Below are 23,976 nucleotides of genomic sequence, written 5' to 3'. Positions count from 1 at the left end.
AACCCAAAGTCATCAAAAGAGACTCTGAGGGACACTTCTTGCTGGTCAAAGGAAAAATACAACAAGAAGAAGTCTCAATCCTGAACATCTATGCTCCCAATGCAAGGGCACCCACTTTCGTAAAAGAAACTTTATTAAAGCACAAAGCACACATTGCACCAAACACAATAATTGTGGGTGACTTCAACACTGCACTTTCCTCAATGGACCAATCAGGAAAACAGAAACTAAACAGGGACATAATGAAACTAATTGAAGCTTTGGACCAATTAGATTTAACAGATATATAAAGAACATTCTATCCTAAAGCAAAAGAATATACCTTTTTCTCAGCACCTCATGGTACCTTCTCCAAAATCGACCATATAATTGGTCACAAGACAGACCTCAACAAATATAAGAAGATCAAACTAATCCCATGCCTCCTATCAGATCACTATGGAGTAAAAGTAGTCTTCAATAGCAACAAAAACAACAGAAAACCCACATACCTGTGGAAATTGAACAATATTCTACTGAATGATACCTTGGTCAAGGAAGAAATAAAGAAAGAAATTAAAGACTTTTTAGAACACAATGAAAATGAAGACACACATACCCAAATCTATGGGATACAATGAAAGCAGTGCTAAGAGGAAAACTCATAGACCTGAGTGCCTCCAAAAATAAAATGGAGAGACCATACATTACCAGCTTAATGACACACATGAAAGCCCTGGAACAAAAAGAAGCTATTTCACCCAGGAGGAGTAGAAGGCAGGAAACCATCAAACTCAGGGCTGAAATCAATCAAGTAGAAACAAAGAGAACCATACAAAGAATCAACAAAATCAGGAGCTGGTTCTTTGAGAAAATCAACAAGATAGATAAACCCTTAGCCAGACTGACCAAAGGGCACAGAGAAAGTATCCAAATTAACAAACTTAGAACTGAAAAGGGAGATATAACAACGGAAACTGAGGAAATCCAAAAAATCATCAGATCCTACTACAAGAGCCTGTACTCAACACAACTGGAGAATCTGGAGGAAATGGACAATTTCCTTGACAGATACCAAATACCAAAATTAAATCAGGACCAAATAGATCATCTAACCAGTCCCATAATGCCTAAAGAAATTGAAGGAGTCATAGAAAGTCTTCCAACCAAAAAAAGCACAGGACCAGATGGTTTCAGTGCAGAATTCTATCAGACCTTCAAAGAAGAGTTAACACCAATACTCTTCAAATTATTCCACAAAATAGAAACAGAAAGAACACTACCCAATTCCTTCTACGAAGCCACAATTACGCTGATACCAAAACCACACAAAGATCCAACAAAGAAAGAGAACTTCAGACCAATTTCCCTTATGAACATCGATGCAAAAATACTCAATATAATTCTTGCCAACCGAATCCAAGAACACATCAAAACGATCATCCACCATGATCAAGTAGGCTTTATCCCGGGAATGCAGGGTTGGTTCAGTATACGGAAATCCATCAATGCAATCCACTACATAAACAAACTCAAAGAAAAAAAAAACACATGGTCATTTCATTGGATGCTGAAAAAGCATTTGACAAAATTCAGCATCCTTTCATGCTTAAAGTCTTGGAAAGAACAGGAATTCAAGGCCCATACCTAAATATAGTAAAAGCAATATACAGCAAACTGGTAACCAGCATCAAACTAAATGGAGAGAAACTTGAAGCAATCCCACTAAAATCTGGGACTAGACAGGGCTGCCCCCTTTCTCCTTATCTTTTCAATATTGTACTTGAGGTACTAGCTCAGGCAATTCGACAACATAAGGAAGTCAAAGGGATACAAATTGGAAAGGAAGAAGTCAAACTATCATTATTTGCAGATGACATGATAGTCTACCTAAGTGACCCAAAAAACTCCACTAGAGAACTCCTACAGCTGATAAACAACTTCAGCAAAGTGGCAGGTTATAAAATCAACTCAAGCAAATCAGTGGCCTTCCTATACTCAAAGGATAAGCAGGCTGAGAAAGAAATTAGGCAAATGACCTCCTTCACAATAGCCACAAACAGTATAAAGTATCTTGGGGTGACTCTTACCAAACATGTGAAAGATCTGTATGACAAGAACTTCAAGACTCTGAAGAAAGAAATGGAAGGAGAACTCAAAAAATGGGAAAACCTCCCATGCTCATGGATCGGTAGAATCAATATAGTTAAATGGCCATTTTGCCAAAAGTAATCTACAGATTCAATGCAATACCCATCAAAATCCCAACTCAATTCTTCACAGAGTTAGAAAGAGCAATTATCAAATTCATCTGGAATAACAAAAAACCCAGGATAGCTAAAACTATTCTCAGCAACAAAAGAAAGTCTGGGGGAATCAGTATCCCTGAACTCAAGCAATACTACAGAGCAATAGTGTTAAAAACTGCATTGTATTGGTACAGTGACAGGCAGGAGGATCAATGGAACAGGACTGAAGATCCAGAAGTGAACCCACACACCTATGGCCACTTGATCCTCGACAAAGAGGCTGAAAACATCCAATGGAAAAAAAGATAGCCTTTTCAACAAATGGTGCTGGTTCAACAGGAGGTCAGCATGCCGAGAATTGATCCATCCTTGTCTCCTTGTACTAAGCTCAAATCCAAATGGATCAAGGACCTCCCCATAAAGCCAGACACTCTGAAGTTAATATAAAAGAAACTGGGGAAGACCCTTGAGGACATCGGTACAGGGACAAAGTTTCTGAACAGAACACCAGTAGCGTATCCTCTAAGAGCAAGAATTAACAAATGGGACCTCATAAAATTACAAAGTTTCTGTAAGGCAAAGGACACCATCAAGAGGACAAATCGGCAACCAACAAACTGGGAAAGATCTTCACCAATCCTACATCAGATAGAGGGCTAATATCCAATATATATAAAGAACTCAAGAAGTTAGACTCCAGAAAACCAAACAACCCTATTAAAAATGGGGTACAGAGTTACACAAAGAATTATCACCTGAAGAACTTTGGATGGTGGAGAAGCTTCTTAAAAAATGCTCAACTTCATTATTCATTAGGGAAATGCAAATCAAAACAAACCTGAGATTTCACCTTACACCAGTCAGAATGGCTAAGATTAAAAACTCAGGAGATAGTAGGTGTTGGAGAGGGTGTGGAGGAAGAGGAACACTCCTCCACTGCTGGTGGGGTTGCAAATTGGTACAACCAGTATGGAAATCAGTCTGGTGGTTCCTCCGAAAACTGGGCACCTCACTTCCAGAAATCCTGCTATACCACTCCTGGGCATATACCCAGAGGATTCCCCACCATGTAATAAGGATACATGCTCTACTATGTTCATAGCAGCCCTATTTATAATTGCCAGATGCTGGAAAGAACCCAGGTATCCCTCAACAGAAGAGTGGATGCAAAAAATGTGGTATATCTAAACAATGGAGTACTATTCAGCCATTAGAAACAATGAATTCATGAAATTCTTAGGCAAATGAATGGAGCTAGAGAACATCATACTAAGTGAGGTAACCCAGACTCACAAGGTGAATCATGGTATGCACTCACTAATAAGTGGATTTTAACCTAGAAACCTGGAATACCCAAAACATAATCTGCACATCAAATGAGGTACAAGAAGAAAGGAAGAGTGGCCCCTTGTTCTGGAAAGACTCAATGAAGCAGTATTCAGCAAAACCAGAACGGGGAAGTGGGAAGGGGTGGGTGGGAGGACAGGGGGAGAGAAGGGGGCTTACGGGACTTTCTGGGAGTGGGGGGGCTAGGAAATGGGAAATCATTTGAAATGTAAATAAAAAATATATCTAAGAAAAAAATAAGTTAAAAAAAGAAAGAAATGTTAAATAAAAGTAGAGATATACTCCTAATTTTTTAAAAAAAAAGCAGAAATATATAAGTATATCAAACTGAAAATATATGCAAGGCTAAAGATGTAAAAGTAAGTCTTAAAATTCTTCTAATATCGGAGCTACTTGCCCCTCCTCTCTCTCTCCTCGCTCTCTCTCATCACACTCACCTTTCTGCTCCTCTTGGGTTCTCCTTCCCTGCCCCCTCTCTCCACATAGTCATGGCCAGCCTCTACTTCTCCACTTATCTACTTCTCTACTCTCTCTCTCTCTCTCTCTCTCTCTCTCTCTCTCTCTGCCTCTATAACTCCCATCCTCTGCCCTGAGTAAACTCAATTCTCTACCAAAAAAAATTCTGCTTATATCTTCCAAAACCTATAAAAAAACAAACTGGTTTAAAAAAATATTCATTTAAAATTGCAAAATTCTTCATTGCAAAGCAGTAGTCAATAAGATATGTCTAGGTACATAAGGTAGTCATTTAAAACCCTTAAAATAACTCAGATTACTGTTAACAATGAGATAATCAACAGGTAGCCATATATACACATTTATGAACATATATGTACACAGGTACACATATCGTGATAATTTTATTAGGACTCATTTGGTATGTGCATCTAGTTAACCAGGATCTATGTTTATTGACTGATTATACTTCCCTCTTATTTTGAATAATATATATGTTAAATTTTAATGTTTTATATTATAGAGAGATACATTTTAATACTTTACTCAATTGGCATAACTCTTAAGGAAACATTAAATAGTATTTAAATGTATTTAATCAAAACATAAACATATCTATATAAATAATTGGATTTAACAGAATTAATAGCTAAAATACTTCTATAACCACAGAAACATTGAATTATTTTGCAGAACTTATAAAAACTATTTGGATTTTCATTTCTCACTCTCTTTGGCAAAGATGGAATTTTGAAAGCTATAATTTTTTCTCTGTCATCAGAAAGATTATTTTAGTGAGAAATCCACTTTACTGCTGCAATTCCCATGCTGTTGATCAAATGAAGTAGGCCATCTAACATAATTCCTGGAAACTCATTTGTTTTTATCAGTATTCTTTATATTCTGAGAGTACATCTATAGTATTTTATCTAATTGTTTCACCTTATTTGAGTGTCAAGTTTTCATAACATTATTCAGATACTGTTATGCAGAATGTTCTTGAATACGGTAATAATAGTATTAACCATCTTTATCAAAGAGATGATTTGAAATTTTATTGGAAGATGATACAGGCTGAAATTCCAATGATCATTTTAAATAGTGTAAACAAATCAAATGGTCTAGATCACAATTGAAAATCTGATTTACCATTAAATAATCAATGTCTCTCAAGTCCTAAAAACAATAAGAAAAAGAAAATCTAAACAGGAATAGTAAGCAAATTTATCATTTAATACTACTCTATTTTGGAAAGACGTGGGAAAGGAAGCATGGAGATGTGGTTAGAAAAACTACTTAAGATGGACATGGTGTTCTCTATGACAAGTTGAATTTAAAATATGAAATATGTCAAATATTCATGTAGTGTTATAAAGTCCTAGGAAAGTTGTAAAAATCATAACTGACAAGTAAAATATTTATAATCGAGGTTTGTAATATATAAAATTAAATACATGGAAAGAATAAGATAGCTGGAGAAAAAGACTTACTTTAATCTAAGCACTCTGTTGAAAACCTTTATTACTTGTGATCTCACTTTATTTGATGCCAAAATAAACCGGTTTTAATAAAACACATAATTAAAAATAAATAATTCAAAAACAGATAAATATATATACCTGTATATATGGGTTTTTAAAGTTATTCATTCCATAAAATATTTAGAAATAGATAGATAAGCTCAAAGGTGTATTGTGTATTTTTTAGCTTCAGTCCTTTCTGTGAAATGAACCAATTTTGATTACTAAATGAGATATAGAGAATTTATGATTTATTTCAAATATTACTTAGCATAAAATAGTTCCTAGAGAGTTAAAAATATTAGACAATAAAACTCCATTCACAGAAATTCTAGTATTATTTTTATTGCTAGATTTTAATATATATTATTATTTTGGACTTTATATTGTTTGACTATTAGATTATGAGAGAATTATAGCAATTTATTTATGACTTATAACTTTGGAATTGCCTAATATATACCCTTTAGATCAGCCTCTTCATTTATTAACATGCAATTTCACTAGTTTAGACTATTTTATAGTTTTATAACTAATTTCTTTTGGATCTAGATTGATATCTCATTGTATGTTTTTCTTTTGCCTTTTTGGGTCTTCATAAATTGAATAATTTTGTACAGCAGATGTCTATAGATAAAATAAGATTCAATTAAAGAAATATTGGAGGATTAAAACTTGTAAACCTGAAAACTTACTATGCAACCATGGTAAATGCAGTAGCCATAATATTGATAAACAAATGGACAAGTAGGCCAACGGAATAAAATTTTAGAAAGGAAAAAAAAAACAATCAAATCATCACATGTAAGTTTCAGACAGCTTTATATTACAGTGACTTGTCTGTTGCTTAATTGAGAAATGAAATGACTGCTGGAAATACTGTTACAATTATGATAAAGCCATTATGAACAATCACAGGAAACTTTGTCATGTGTGTAAGTTTAGAAATAGAGTTCTTGGAACAACTGGCAAGCATAGTTTGTATGATTGTTTATAAAAAGTAATTCCTTTATTAAACATATATCTATACACACATACCTATAAGTACACACACACACACACACACACACACACACACACACACCATTAGTTAGTGAAAGTTGTAAGAGCTCTGAGGTGAGAGAGCTGATGAAGTCTCAGGAAACAAATATATCTTCTATTCCTGTAGAATATATATGTGAACGTGAAAATAGGATTTTTTAGCCATCATTTATCACTGTGATATTAAAACCAGTGCTAAGTTTGTAGTTCCTAATCTTTCTGAAGCACAGTTTGAATGCTAGGTAAGAACATGCTGTCTATTGTTTGTAGTGCTACTTCCCATGGTACCATGTTGGCCACTGGACACAGATGCAAAGAGGAAAGAAGAAACATATGTTTTTCAATATACTCATTGGAAAACTGTAAATATTTTCCTTGACTGTGTGTGGGTGTACATGTTCTTATGAGTTCATACATATCTGTGTATGACTACACATGTGTGCATTAGAGTTGATGTCATAGGTCAATAACTGGTGTCTTGATTGATTTTATTCCATCCAGATTTTTAGAGTCTCATGGTATCTTAAGCTTGCCATTTTTGCCAGGTTGGCATATGAACACAAGTACTTCAGGAATACATTGATATCCAAATGCCAAAGACAGTGGGTTATTGTCATATGATCCCACTTATTAATCTACTTCCTATGACCATTAAATATGAAATCAAAGTTTCTTTTATTTTTTTAAACTATAGATTCCATAATAAGTGTATTCAGTCTTTAGAAATTTAAATCTAAGTTCACCTAGTAATGCTTTTATATGCATATGGCAATAGACACCTTGTGTGTTATATAGAAATGTAACAGACAACGTATTTTATAAATTTAAATTATTTCATTTATTTACTTTTCAGTTACTGCAATTCAAGTCATTGTGCCTCCCTCAATTCCTACTCCCACAATTCCTCATCCCATTCCTCCTCCTTGCTTCTGAGAGAGTGCTTCTCCTACCCCCAACAGACCTTGGGACCTCAAGTCTCTCAAGGATTAAGTACATTTCTTACTAAGGCTAGCCCAGACAGACATCTGCTGTATATGTGCCAGGGGCCATAAACTGGACCCTGTATGCTCCTGGTTGGTAGTTTGTCTCTGGAAGATCCATGAGATCTGAGTTAGGTGAGGCTATTAGATTCCCCATAGGGTAGCTCTTTCTTTTAGCTTCTTCAATCTTTCCCCTAATTCAAAGATATTCATCCTCAACTTTAGTCCAATGGCTGCATATAAGTATCTGCTTCTGTCTCAGTTAGCTGCTGGAAGGGCCTATCAGAGGATATCCATGTCAGGTTCCCATCTGTAAGCACACCATAGAATAGTAGTGTCAGGATTTGGTGTTCTTCCATGAGATGGATTTCAAGTTGGGCCAGTCACTCGACCTTCTCTCCTTCAGTCTCTACTCCATTTTTTCTGTCCCTGTAGTTCTTTTAGACAATCAATTCTGAATGAAGAATTTTGACCCTGTCCCTCCACTTGAGGACCTGTCTACTGGAGTTGGACTCTCTTTAAGTTCCCTCTAACCAGTGTTGGGCATTTGTCTAAGGTCACCCCCAATGAGATCTGAAAGACTTTTACCTTCTGGGTCTCTGTTACTCTCTATAGAGTTTCCCCATCTCCCAATCACATCAGAAGCTGCTTATTCCCATTTTATTATCTTAGTCTGCTGAGCTTCTCTCCTGTTCCTTAGCCCCATATCTGATCCTCTTCCCCGAATCACCTCAATCTCCCATCTCCCATCCAGGTGCCTTCTTTTCTCTGACTACCATGATTATTTCCATCCTCCTACATGGAATTGAAGCATCATCACTTGGGCCTTTCTGCTTCTTACACTTCTTAAGATCTGTAAGTGGTATTCTAGGTATTCTATATATTTTGTCTAATATCCACTTATCAGTAAATACATTCCATTGATTTCTTTTTGGGTCTGAGTTACCTAAGTTCGGATTTTTTTCTAGGTCCATATATTTGCCTGCAAAGTACACATTGTTCTTGTTTCTAATAACTGAATTTTGCATCATTATGTAATTGAACCACATATTCTGCATGCATTTTTCCTTTAAGGGATATCTGGATTGCTTCTAGCTTCTGTACACGTGGTGTAGCATGTGTCCTTGTGATATGGTGAGACTCCATTTGACTGAAGAGGGGTAAAGCTGGATGTTCAGATAAAATTATTTCCAGTTTTCTGAGGAATCACCATGTTGATTTCTAGAGTGATTGTACCAGTTTTTAATATCTTTAGCAGTGGAAGAGTGTTCATTCTTCTCCACATTCTCACCACCATGTGTTGCCACTTGAGGGTTTTTGTTTGTTTGTTTTTATTTTTATTTTTAGTGTTACAAGTTTATCTATCTATCTATCTATCTATCTATCTATCTATCTATCATCTATCATCTATTTATTTATTTTACACTCCAGATTTTATTCTCCTCCCTGTCCATTCTCAGACTCTTCCACATTGCATACCTCCTCTCTGCCCCCTGTCTCCATTAGGATGTTCCCCCAACCCCACCCCACCAGGCCTCTAAACACTCTGGGGCCTCCAATCTCTTGATGGTTAAGTACATCTTCTCTGACTGAACCCAGACCCGGCAGTCCTCTGCTGTATATGTGCTTTGGGCCGCATATCATCTGAGGCATGCTCTCTGGTCGGACTTCCAGTATCAGAGAGATAGATCTCAGGGACCCAGGTTAATTGAGTCTGCTGGTCCTCCTACAGTGTCACCCTCCCCCTCAGCTTCTTCAAGCTTCCCCCTAATTCAACTACAGGGGTCAGGAGCTTCTGTCCATTGGTTGGGTGCAAATATCTGTATCTGACACTTTTGGCTTCTTGTTGGGTCTTTTAGAGGGCAGTCATGATAGGTTCCTTTTTGTGAGTACTCTACAGTCTTCATAATACTGTCAGGCCTTGGGGCCTCCCCTTGAGCTAGATCCTATTTTGGGCCTGTCATTGGACCTTTTTTTTTTTCCCTCAGACTCCTCTCCATTTCTATCTCTGTAGTTTATGTATGCCATTTTGGGTCTCAGGTACCTCACTCAGGATGATACTTTCTAGTTCCATCCATTTGCCTGCAAAACTCAGGAGGTCCTCATTCTTAATAGCTGAGAAGTATTCCATTGTACAAATAAACCACATTTTCTGCATCCATCCTTCTGTCATGGGACATCTGGGTTGTTTCCAGCTTCTGGCTCTCACACACAAGGCCACTATAAACATAATAGAACATGTGCCCCTGTGGCATGATGAGGCATCTTTTGGGTATATTCCCAAGAGTTGTACTGCTGGGTCTTCAGGGTGAATCAACGTCCAGTATGATTTCCAGAGTGGTTGTACCAGTTTGCAATCCCACCAGCCATGGAGGAATATGTCTTTTTATTTTTGATCTTAGCCATTCTGATTGGTGTGAAGTGGAACCCTCAGGGTCATGTTGATTTTCATTTTTTCTGATGACTAAAGACTTTGAACATTTTTTTTCTTTAAGTGTTTCTCGGCCATTCTAGATTCCTCTTTTGTGAATTCTCTGTGTTTCTCTTTGCCCCATTTTTTAATTGTGTCGTTTGGTTTTATGGAAGTTAACTTCTTTATTTCTTCATATATTTTGGATATTAGCCCTCTTTAGATGTAGGGTTAGTGTAGATATTTTCCCAGTCTGTAAGTTGCTGATTTGCCCTATTGACAGTGTCTTTTGTCTTACAGAAGCTTTTCAGTTTAATGAGGTCCCATTTATCAACTGTTGATCTTAGAGCCTGAGCCACACGTGTGATAGGAAATTTCACCCTATACCAACAAGTTCAATGCGCTTTCCCACTTTCTCTTCTATTGGATTCAGTATATCTGGATTTATGTGGAGGTTCTTGATCAACTTGGACTTTAGCTTTATGCAAAGTGATAAATATGGATCTATTTTTATTTTCCTACATACAGACTGCAAGAACGACCAGCACAATTTATTGAAGATTCTTTCTTTGGCCACTGTATGCTTTTGGCTTCTTTGTCAAAGATCAAGAATTTTTACGTGTGTGGTTTTACTTCTAGCTCTTAGATTCTGTTCTGTGGATGAACCTATTTGTCTCTGTATCAATATCATGTGCTTTTTTATTTGTTTGTTTGTTATTGTTTTTCCAATATTGCTTTAGTATTGCTTGAGGTCATGATTCTTCCAAAAGTTATTTTATTGTTGAGAATTGTTTTGGCTGTACAGGGCTTTCTTGTTTTTCATATGAAGTTGAGAATTGCTATTTCAATGTATATGAAGAATTGTGTTGAAATTTTGATGGAAATGGTATTGAATCTGTAGTTTGCTTTTGGTGAGATGGCCATTTTCACTATGTGAATCTTACCAGTTCATGAGCAAGGGAGATATTTCCATCTTCTGAGGTCTTCTACTATTTCTTTTTTCAGGTATTTGAAGTTCTTATTATACCAATCTTTCATTTGCATAGTAAGATTTACACCAAAAGTAGATAGTTATACTACTTTTGTCTATTTTAAAGAGTGTTGTTCCCCTAATTTCTTTCTCAAGCTCTTTATCATTTTATGGAGAAAGATTACAAATTTGTTTGAGTAAATTTTGTATCCTAGTACTTTGCTGAACATCTTCTGTAGTCGCTCTCTGGTGCAATTTTGGAGATTACTTATGTATATTTTTATATCATCTGCAAATAGTGGTACTTTGACTTTTTCATTTCCAATTTGTATCCCATTGATCTCCTTTTGTTTTCTAATTGATCGGGGTAGAACTTCTAGTACTTAATTGAATAGATAGGTGGTAATTAGGCACCCTTTTTTTTTTGTCCCGGATTTTAGTGGGATTGCTTTGAGTATCTCTCTGTTTATTTTGACATTATCTGTTGATTTGATATATATAGCTTTTATTTTGTTTAGATGTGTTTCAGGAATTCCTGATCATTCCAGGACTTTTAACATAAAGGGATATTATATTTTGTTGAAGGTTTTTTCAGTATCTTATAGGATGTTCATGTGATATTTTTTCCTTGAGTTTGTTTATGATACCTGCTTGCTTGGGATGAAACCTACTTTACCTTGGTGAATGATGGTTTTGACATGTTCTTGGATTTGGTTTGTGAAAATTTTATTGAGTATTTTTGCATTGATATTCATATGTGAGATTTGTCTGAAGTTCCTTTCTTTGTTAGGTCTTTGAGTGGATTAGTATCAGAGTAACTGTGTCTTTATATAATGGATTAGGTAGAGTTACTTATGCTTTTATTTTGTAGAATTGTTTGAGGAGTATTAGCTCTTCTTGGAAAAACTGGTAGAAATCTGCACTAATCGGTCTGGCTGTGGGATTTTTTTTTGGTTAGGAGGTTTTTGATGACAAATTCTGTTTTGGTAAGAGTTATGGGTTATTTAACTAGTGTATCTGATATTGATTTAACTTTAGCATGTGGTATCTGTCTAGAAAGTTATCTACTTCATCTATATTTTCTAGTTTGTAATAGGTTCTAAATTTTTTTTTAATTTCCTCAGTTTCTATTGTTATATCTCATTTTTCCTTTCTGGATTTTATTAATTTGGATACTGTCTCTGTGTTCTTTAGTTTTTTGGCTAAGGCTTATCTGTCCTGATGATTTTCTCAAAGAAAAGAAAAACACCTTAGTTTTAGTCATTCTTTGTATAGTCCTTTGTTTCTAACTGGTTGATTTTAGCCCTGAGTTTGACTGTTTTCTGCTGTCTACTCATCTGGGATGTTTTCTTCTTTCTGTTCTTGTACCATTTTGTTCAATTCCTTCATCAGCTTGATTATGTTCTCCTTTATTTCTTTATGGTATTTATCTTTTCTTCTACCTGTTTGTCTGCATTTTCCTACATTTCTTTTAGGGAGTTCTTTATATCCTTCTTAAGGCGTCTATCATCTTCATGAGATGCGAGTTTAGGTCACAATCTTTCTTTTCATGCATATTAGAGAATCCATGGCTTGTTGTGTTGGGAAAGCTGGGTTCTGATTGCGCCAAATTGCATTGGGATCTGTAGTATATGATCTTGTGCTTGCCTCTGGCCTTCTGGCTACCTCTGGTGTTAACTGGCCAAGGTGTCTTCTACTCAAACAGACCTCCTTGTAGTCAGAGTTCTGTGACTTGATGTAGAGCTAGTCTCCTTAGAATCAAGCATTGTTATCTCTGATAAGTATGGGCCTCTTGTATCTCTGGATAGAGCAGGTCTCCTGTATCCCTGCTTACTGCACAGCTCCTGTGCCCTTCGTTAGTGTGGATCTTCATTAAGGCAAATAGGCTGTAGTGTTTGGACTGGTTTTGGGCCACTGATCTGGCCTGGATGTGGAAATGGCCAATATGAAGGTGGAACTCTGCAGGGTGAGGTTTGAGGAGCCCAGCTCATTTTAGCTGGACCATGCGGGTATGCCAGCTGGCATGGATATTTGTGAAAGGTTCTCACCTCTATCTTTGGTTACTGCTGATGTCATGGGAAGCACTCAAGCTCTAGATTTGGGAAAGGACAACTTACTTTTGAGAGGCATAAAATTAACTCATCTTAGATTCTTAGATTCTCATATTCTTATTATTTTTTTACCAAAAGTAGTTTTTAAAATGTGATGGATATATAAATTGAAACAATTCTCCCTCTCTGTGGTGGTTCTTGCAAACACCACAGCTGGTAAGGAAATTATCCTGGTAGGAGATAATAAAACTGGGGTTCAGCTCAACTTGAGTTAGACAACATTGGGCCAAAACTTCTAGATTCTGACCCCAGGCATTTCAATTTAGTTTTCTTTTTCCATTCTTTTTATTCGATATATTCTTTATTTATATTTCAAGTCATTTTCCATTTCCTGTATCCCCCTTCCCCAAAAGTCCTATAAGCCCTCTTCTCTCCCCCTGTTCCCCAATCCAACCCTTCCCATTTCCCTGTTCTGTTATTCCCCTACACTGCTGCACTGAGCTTTTCCAGGACCAGGGTCCTCTCCTTCCTTCTTTTTGGGCACCATCTGATATGTGCATTGTGTCTTGGGTATTCCAAGCTTCTAGGCTAATATCCATTTATCAGTGAGTGCATGCCATGAGTGTTCTTTTGAGACTGGGTTACCTCACTTAGGATAATGTTCTCCAGTCCCATACATTTGTCTAAGAACTTCATGTTTCTAATGGCTGAATAGTACTCCATTGTGTATATATACCACACTGAGAAGCACCTAAAGAAATGTTAAACATCCTTAGTCAGCAGGAAAATGCAAATCAAAACAACCCTAAGATTTCACCACACACCAGTCAGAATGACTAAGATCAAAAAGTCAGGAGAAAACAAGTGCTAGCAAGGATGTGGAGAAAGAGGAACACTCCTCCACTGCTGGTGGGTTTGCAAGCTGGTACTACCACTCTGGAAGTCAATCTGGTGGTTCCTTAGAAAACTAGGAATGATACTTCCAGAGGACTCCGTATACCACTCCTGGGCATATACCCAGAGGATTCCCCAGCATGTAATAAGGATGCATGTTCCAGTATGTTCATAGCAGCTTTCTTTATAATAGCCAGAAACTGGAAAGAACCCAGATGTCCCTCAATTTAATTTTTATGTAAAGCACAGTAAAACTTGAGCAAAATTTCCTCTTGACAATTGTCACATCAAAACCTTAGGCATGGTGATATAAATACGCCCTTGTAAACTATATCTCTTTAGCAAGTCACCTATGATCTTTACTACAAACTGGGTTCTATTGACCAGGAAAGAGTTGTCAGGATAAGACTCTAGAAAGGAAGGGTTTGTGACTGTAATAATTTCTATCTCTTTTGCAATATACATGAGATCTCTCTCATGAGGATAGTTTCTACTGTCTGAGAAACAATGCTCACTATTGAGGAGATTTTGGGTTAAACCTGTCTTCATAGAAGAGCAAAAGATCACCAATTTGTTAGGTAACATCCATCATAGTCCTCTGAATTAACAGGCTTGTGTTTATCCTCGTGGAGACTGTGAAGGAGGAATGGAATGAGGAACTGTAGGTTCACAGACTGCGGGGGGTGGGATAGCAACTGGATTGTAGGAAAAGATTAAAGATAATGATAATAAAAAAGAAAAAGAAAAAGAAAAAGAAAAAGCCTACATGTTTAACAATTCTGAGTTCTCTAATGCAATATATGTGCTCATATATTTAAACACCATTATAAGGAATTATCTTCGTGCCTTTTTAAACATGTGCAAAGTCCAATAATTTCAATAGGTAAATTCATTTAATAATTTCTTGTGTTTTAATAAACGTTTTAAATAGTAAAATATTATGAAGTTTCAAAGTATACAGTATCCCTTTGATAGATATATTCTTAACAAAACTAAATATAGTATTTGTCATAAAATATACAACATAGATAGATATCTTTACATTAATATGACTACAATATAACTTCAACACTTGATATGAAAAATAAGTAGAAATTTCTACTGATACTTAACTAGACAGTGCAGGCTTACATTTTTCAAAACTTACTTTAATTAGGGTTTTTAAACACTTCTACCTCTTTTATAACCTACCAATGAAAGATGGGAGAGCAAGATGTCTAGTGGGACAAAGGAGACATGGACCTGTTTAGAAGTAGTTCTTTGGAGCTATTCTAATCTTCATTGCAGTCCAGTCCACTAGAAATATACCAAGAATCAGAAGTTGCAGACCAGTCTACTCAGCAAACAACACTCATGAATCAGCAGTGGCAGTGCATTCCAGAAGAAACCACAAGACTCTACCAATTGTCCTGAGTCTGCAGATGCAGGAGGAAGCAAGAATATCATGAGAAGTGTTATGGTGAATTGCTGTCTACAAAGTCATGACAAGCAAAGATCAGCAATCTGATGAAAGGCACACCAATACAAGAGTATCATCAGCAAACTCTAGTAAGGCACCCAGGGATACCTGATATCAGAGCCTCCCCCCTCTGTCCTTGGGGTCATATTCATATACTTTCATGAGTCTCCTTCAGCAAAACATCCTCTCCTCTTATAAGACAGCTTCCAGAAAAAATCACAAGATACAACCGACTCCAACAAAATCAGAAATTCTCACTTTAAGACATCAAAATGAAATAAAGATATTTAGGTAAAAGTTTAAAATTGTGATTATGATATGAAAAACGGTCTATTAGTTAATTTCCTGTGAAGAAATCATTGAGTGAAATGATTCAAGAATGGGGAAGTTTCCTTTGTCTCCAAAGTTTAAAGAAATGCAGCCCAACAAGGTAGAATTTGAGCTCCTTACAAATAATGCATCCTATCAGTTGATTGCCAGTACTCAACTCCCTTCTTTTCCATATTTATTCAGGCTCAAATATCATTTCATGGTGGGTAGGGGGAAATGTGGGTATATATGCAGTTAGGTCCACATTAGTAGGTGTTTGGAATTAGAGGAGAGATTGTGGGAGTTGCTTCTCCCCTGAAGTCATGTGAGTTCCTGGAATAAAATCAAGGTATTGGGGCTTGAGAGATGGTTCTACAATTAAGAATATTAGCTGCTCTTTCACAGGTGCTGAGTTCAATTCATTGCAACCACATGGCAGGTCACTACCATCTGTAATGGAATCAGATGTCATCTTAAGATGTGCTTGAAGAAAGGACACACTTGTACATAAAATAAATAAATATCATTTTTAAAATGTTAGCACACTTTAGGTTGTATATTTTTTCCATTGATCTGTCCCTGCCATCCGAACTTCTTCAGGTGAGAATTCTTTGTTTAACTCTGTACCCCATTTTTTAATAGGGTTGTTTGGTTTTCTGGAGTCTAACTTCTTGAGTTCTTTATATATATTGGATATTAGCCCTCTATCTGATGTAGGATTGGTGAAGATCTTTTCCCAATTTGTTGGTTGCCGATTTGTCCTCTTGATGGTGTCCTTTGCCTTACAGAAACTTTGTAATTTTATGAGGTCCCATTTGTCAATTCTTGCTCTTAGAGCATACGCTATTGGTGTTCTGTTCAGAAACTTTCTCCCTGTACCGATGTCCTCAAGGGTCTTCCCCAGTTTCTTTTCTATTAGCTTCAGAGTGTCTGGCTTTATGTGGAGGTCCTTGATCCATTTGGATTTGAGCTTAGTACAAGGAGACAAGGATGGATCAATTCGCATTCTTCTGCATGCTGACCTCCAGTTGAACCAGCACCATTTGTTGAAAAGGCTTCTTTTTTCCATTGGATGTTTTCAGCCTCTTTGTCGAGGATCAAGTGGCCATAGGTGTGTGGGTTCATTTCTGGATCTTCAATCCTGTTCCATTGATCCTCCTGCCTGTCACTGTACCAATACCATGCAGTTTTTAACACTATTGCTCTGTAGTATTGCTTGAGGTCAGGGATACTGATTCCCCCAGATTTTCTTTTGTTGCTGAGAATAGTTTTAGCTATCCTGGGTTTTTTGTTGTTCCAGATGAATTTGATAATTGCTCTTTCTAACTCTGTGAAGAATTGAGTTGGGATTTTGATGGGTATTGCATTGAATCTGTATAGTGCTTTAGGCAAAATGGCCATTTTAACTATATTGATTCTACCGATCCATGAGCATGGGAGGTTTTCCCATTTTTTGAGGTCTTCTTCCATTTCCTTCTTCAGAGTCTTGAAGTTCTTGCCATACAGATCTTTCGCATGTTTGGTAAGAGTCACCCCAAGATACTTTATACTGTTTGTGGCTATTGTGAAGGGGGTCATTTCCCTAATTTCTTTCTCAGCCTGCTTATCCTTTGAGTATAGGAAGGCCACTGATTTGCTTGAGTTGATTTTATAACCTGCCACTTTGCTGAAGTTGTTTATCAGCTGTAGGAGCTCTCTAGTGGAGTTCTTTGGGTCACTTAGGTAGATGATCATGTCGTCTGCGAATAATGATAGTTTGACTTCTTCCTTTCCAATTTGTATCCCTTTGACCTCCTTATGTTGTCGAATTGCCCGAGCTAGTACCTCAAGTACAATATTGAAAAGATAAGGAGAAAGGGGGCAGCCTTGTCTGGTCCCTGATTTCAGTGGGATTGCTTCAAGTTTCTCTCCATTTAGTTTGATGCTGGCTACCAGAAAACATGAATGTTTTAAAGATACAATTTCGCTGTTGAGCCTTGGTTTTCCTCAAACTATTTCATGTTGGAAACAAACTACTGGAGAAACTCTGAACTCATCTTTCAAGTTCTACGATTATAGACATGATTTTTTTGCACATTTTCTCTATTTATATTTCAAATGCTATCTCCTTTCCTGGGTCCCCCACTGCCAGAAACCCCCTATCCCATCTCTCCTCTCTGTGCTTTTTTGAGAGTGTTTGCCCACCCACCCATCCACTCATTTCTGCATCCTTGCCTTCTTATTCCCCTACACTGGGGCATCAATCCTTCACAGAACCAAGGTTCTCTTCTCCCATTGATTCCCCAAAGGCCATCCTCTGGTCCATATGTGGCTGGAGCCATGGGTCCCTCCATGTGTACTCCTTGGTTGGTGGTTGAGTCCTTGGGAGCTCTGGGAGTTGGGGAAGTCTGGTTGGTTCATAATGTTATTCTTCCTATGGGGTAGCAAACCCCTTCTGCTTCTTCAGTCCTTTCTCTAACTCCTCCAGTAGGAACTCTGTGCTCAGTCCAATGGTTGACTGTGAACATATACATCTGTATTTGTCAGGCTCTGGCAGATCCTCTCAGAATACAGCTATATCAGACTCCTGTCAGCATACCCTTCTTGGCATCAGCAATTATGTCTGCCTTTGCTGACTGTTTATGGGATGGATCCCTAGTGAAGCAGTATCTGGACGACCTTTCCTTCAGTTGTTGCTCCATACTTTGTCTCCATATTTGCTCTTATGAGTATTTTGCTGACCCTTCTTAAAAAAAAAAAAAAAAAAAGACCATACCATTGGTCTTCCTCCTTCTTGAGCTCCATGCAGTCTGTGAATTTTATCTTGGGTATTTGGAGCTTTTGAGCTAATATCCACTTATCAGTGAGTACATACCATGTGTGTTCTTTTGTGATTGGGTTATCTCACTCAGGTTGATATTTTCTATTTCCATCCATTTCATGAATGGAATTTCATGTGAATTTCATGAATTCATTGTTTATAATAGCTGAGTAGTACTACAGTGTGTTACTGTACCATATTTTTGTATCTGTTCCTATGTGGAAGGACATCTGGATTCTTCCCAGCTTCTGGCTATTATAAATAAGACTGCTATGAATGTAGTGGAATATATATCTTTGTTATATATCACCTCACATGTTAGAATTGCTAATATCAAATATCAGGTGACAGCACATGCTGGCGAGGATGTATAGAAAGAGGAACACTACTCCATTGCTGCTGGAATTTCCAGCTGGTACAACCACTCTGGAAATTACTCTGCTGTTTCCTCAGAAAACTGGACATAGTATTACCTGAGGACAAAGCTATACCACTTCCAGACACTTTGTGTCTAACTGAGATTTATATTCTAATAAGTAGGTCCCACTTAATTGAGCTGCTTCCTCTCTACCATGAGTGTTTATCAAACTGTCACCTGTATGCTAGGTGAAAGATGGTCTCACCTGAACCTGATTATTCTGCATTCTTCAATCCTGGACTTCTGTATCCAGCCAAACATTAAACAATTAATTCCCACTATTTGTACATCATCCACGTGACAATCAAGCACATGGTAATCTAATCTAAATATTTTTACTTATTTTATTTTGATATTTGAGGCTACATTTTTATACTTTTTAAATTAACTAGTATATGCTTACACTAACTTAGTAATTCACCTTTTCTAATGCATAATCTATTCTTTAATAAAAAACAACTTATAAGAGAACATTTAAAAATAAAGATATAAATTGTTTTGTAAGGTTGAAAAATGCATCATGGAAAATAATATTTCAACAATTAGCTATTTCTGATTTGTCTATATGTTCTTATAATATCACATAGATAATGGTGAAGTAGTGAAACACAACAGAATGCAAGTATATCTAATACATATACTTTTCTATAAATGAATATTTGCTTCTAAATTATGCAGAAGAAAACTTATAAAAACACACCCAGAGGCAAACAATCTATTTAAGTTATGATGCACTATCTTTGAGATTTCTTGCCATCTGGAGAATATCTTATAAACTATAAAAAGAAATGTCCATCTGAACTTTAAAAAAAAATGAAAACTCAAAAAGTGAAGAATACTTTCAGAAATAATATAAATTTTATACATATTCTCATTTCTTTTAAACATTCATTTATTTGTGGTAGAGATGTGTGAAGTGTGGATATACACATGCATGTGTTTGTGCATGTGTGAGTATATGTGTATGGTTGTGAGTATATATGTGTGTATATATTTATGTATATACATATTTATGTATTTGTTTATATATGTTTGTATATATTTTTAAATATATCTGAGATTTTGGTCAGTGAGTGAATGTTTGTATATTTGTGTTGTGTGTTCATAGATATATATGTCTTTCTGTGTATTGTATATTGCCATGTGTGTGTATACAAGAACATGTATATATCTGAGTAGGTGTATGTGTATACATGTGTGTATGTGTACATATGCATGTATATATGAAGGATGTGTTTTTTATTTTTGTGTGCATGCATGTATGTGTATATTTGAGTATTATATACTAATGTGTGTATATGTGTAAGTGTACAGGTGCTTGTTTGTGTGTGTGTGAGTATTATATTTTTCTTTGTGACAAGGAGTCATTGTTGACATCAGAATAAGATGATTAGGATTTGCTTTCTTCACTCTGTGTCCTTCATATAAAATTCACACTGTAAAGGCTGTCAGCAAGTAACTTTATCCAATAAGCAATATTTTCAGATTTGTGTCAGAGTCCACCTACCTACCAAAATTTGGTTAATATGTGAGATGTTGAACATTATTTCAAGTCTAAAAGAACACTGTGAGCATCATGGAAAATGAGCCATTCCAAGTTATGACTTCATATGCATATATGAATTTTTAGTCTATTAACTACAGCTGTACAGCAGTATTTTGCTTTAAAATGATACCTTGATTATAAAATAATTCTTTTAGAAAATAATAATGATAATATGAACCTTTATTAAGCTGCAACTATTTTGTTGATAGAAAGTCTTGGTATTAGTAACTTCACTCTGATTAGTGTTGCGGTGGTTGAAGTCTGGACAACTGTGGTAAGTTTTAAAAGTAAGACAATGTCATATTGTTTCATTTTCCATCAACTTTTTATTGGTATAATTGTATCTGAAATAAAATAAAAAGTATGAATAAAATAGTTTCAAATATCAATGTATGTCAAGTATGAACTCTTTATTAGTACCATTTTCAACACCAGAATTAGAACAAATGTTGTATTAGCAAGTGAGAACTTATTACTCAATCATACTCAGTCAATTACTCAATGCATAGTTCCATCAGAGTGCTTGAATTGGCAAGTGCAGAAAATGAACTACAAACATAGGAAAGAGTCCCTTTTGACTATCCTTAGTCTCAACAACTGTTTTTCAGATAATAGTGAAGTCTGAGATAAACAAATATACTGTTTTCTAGGCTTAGTTAATCCAAATGGTGGAGGTAACTGGCACAGTATAGGAAGGGTAGTTGTTTAGGTGTATATGCCATATGGAATAGATGTGAGCAAGAGTTTCAGCTGAATGTTTAAATTAGCAGTTGTCTTATCCCAGAAGCTGCTAGTATTCAAAGTTTTGGATACAGCCATTCCTTTTTAAATAGTATGTTCTTCTGTACACACATAAAATATTTTCTTCAATGTATTCATGCTCATCAACTATCTTAGATGATCTTTTGGTGCCTTGGCATAAACTGTTCATCATCTCCATGCTTCACCTTGAACTATTGTGCTATAAATGCAGTCCATTGGCTTATCCTCATAAAACATTAAGCTAGTTATATACATTCCCTCTAAATTTCCCTTCCTCATAATGAGAAGGAGTCAGAATGTTTTGACTTTGCCTTTGGAATGATGAGGCTTATTTGACCAATGCCCACCCTGAAATTCCTTTTATACTCAAAATGTGGACTTCTTTTTGGCCAGCAATGTGTTCCTTAAACCAGTAATTTCAATTTATTTTATAATAGCCCTTAATGTTCTCAAGTTGGATCCTCCATACAAAAGGCCCATTTTGTAAGGAGCTTAATTGAGTTTCATCCATCCTACCACACTACAGTTAATCTTCTCTATCTATTAAAACAGATGTGTGTACCTTTCTTGTACTTGAACATTTAGAGGTCATTGTATTGTTACCAATTGGCATAACTTCAAAAAATTGCTTTTTAAGTATTCAGGAGTTTTTATAAAAGAAAGAAAAGGGTGATAGAATTGACCCATTCAGAGCATATACACACACTTGAATGAATTTATAAGTTAAATAGACCTGCCAAATAATTGTAATAGAGATGTCAGTACCATCATAAAATGTTATAATAATGTACAATTAAAAGAAAACAAAATTCACTCTTATTATGCAGATATATGATGTGCTTTAATTAACTAATTAATTAATTTTGAGAGTTTCACACTAAGTAACCTAAAATATAATCAAACTCACAACCTTTCTAATTCAGCTTCCTGAACGCTGGAATTGAAGGTGGGTGTTATCATGTCCATTTAAAATGATGGTTTTGATAGATTTGATAGACAGATATTTAACACTATTTAATTTGTAAGATATATCTATTTCTACATCCACATTAGTAAATATCAGTAAAGCAAATTTGACTTATGCTTATTACATATTAAAGTTCATGTTCTCCTAATAATTTAGTAATCATGAGATAATCTGAGCATGAGTGAACAAAAATATGTTTTCATTTCTGACTTCCACAAGAGTAAGAGTCTAGCCAGTATATTTTAAATTTTATAAAATATTTTCTCTTTCTTTTTAAGTTTTATTGGTTCTTTGTGAATTTTACTTCATAAACCCCAATTCTACAGATCTCCCTATCTCTTTTTAACCACTCTCTTCTGTTGCAGCCTCCCATCCAAATAAAATTGAATGGAATAGAAAAATCTTATCATGGAAGCTCTAATATGTCATAGTGTGCAACATAGTATTCCCTTTTTTCCCAAGCATCTTTACTTGCAAATTTTCATTGCAATGAGACATTGTTCTGTTTCAAGTCCTTTGACCTCTGCTACACTATGTCTGATCCATCTGAACTCTCTCTGATACCCTGTTGTTGCCCTGTGTCATGGAGATCCTACAAGCATTAGCTCTGCAGAACTGGCCCTTTTATATACTCCAGCATATCATATTTGTGGTAGATGTGGTGGGCCAACAAACATCACTGAATCAAAGCCAGGAAGGTAACTGAGATGGTCAGCACAGCAGCTTTCCAGGATCCCATGCCCCAGCACTGCTATATAGCTAGCTTAGCCACAGTCAGCAATGGGCAGAGTCAGCTTTCTTGCTCTCATGTGCTCCAGACCATCACTAGTGTGCTACCCAGGGGAGATAAAAGACTAACTCTCTTTCTCGAATGACCTCAGAGTCAGCTTACCAGCACACCAAAGGCAAAAAATGTGAAGGGTCCATTTCCCATGAGGCCACTTGGCAGATGAGGGGTGGAGCCAACTCTCCAAAATTCATGCCATTGAGATTGGCTTGCCTGCACACCTGCCATCACCTTCAGCTTTATCATGTTGCTTAGGTGAGATGTAGGGTCTGCTCTTCTTACTGCTACAGCAAGTGAGAGGCAGGGAGAGCTCTCCTGCACTCAGATTGCATGGCCAGCTCTCCTGCTTTATGCAATCAACAAAGGGTGAGAATATGAGGATATCTCTCCCTCACTAAAGACGTACCATGCTATTCCATATTAGGGATGGGAACAGTTAAGCATCTTGTAAGGCTCATGTTCTTCACTGTCATCAGGGTCAGTGCTCCTATGCTGCCCAGGGTAGAGACTGGGTCAAATCCTCCAACACCAATACCTGTGTGGTGGCAGATGAGGTACAGGGCTACCTCAGCACATTGCCTTGGGCAGTAGGCCATAAAAGGGACATCTGCATGGACTTGGGGAAATCAATATAGACCCCAGTTGCCATAGGACCAGAGACCTAGACATGCTTGCTAACAGCACTTAGGTCTTGGATATCTTCATGATTTCAGTCAGCATTACAAACCACTCAGATTAGCATGTACACCCTTGGGAGCATTGCCATCAGATATCTATAGAGCAATTTTAATCCAGCAACATGGCTGCTATGAGTATCACATCCAGAGTTCTTCTAGGACTGTGTGATCCAGGTGGAATGATATACCATTAATTCCTCTGGTTGGAATATAGACATGCCCTTAGTTCACATATTTAATCCCAGTCAGTGAAGGTAAATTTAGTTTGTAGAAAGAATCATCCAAAAAAATCAAAAGTACAGAATACCCAATATACAGTCCACAGAACAATAAAAGGTCAACAAGCTGAAGGGC

Source organism: Apodemus sylvaticus, chromosome 4, assembly GCF_947179515.1.
Source record: "Apodemus sylvaticus chromosome 4, mApoSyl1.1, whole genome shotgun sequence".
NCBI lineage: Eukaryota > Metazoa > Chordata > Mammalia > Rodentia > Muridae > Apodemus > Apodemus sylvaticus.
This window is presented reverse-complemented; position numbering follows the sequence as displayed.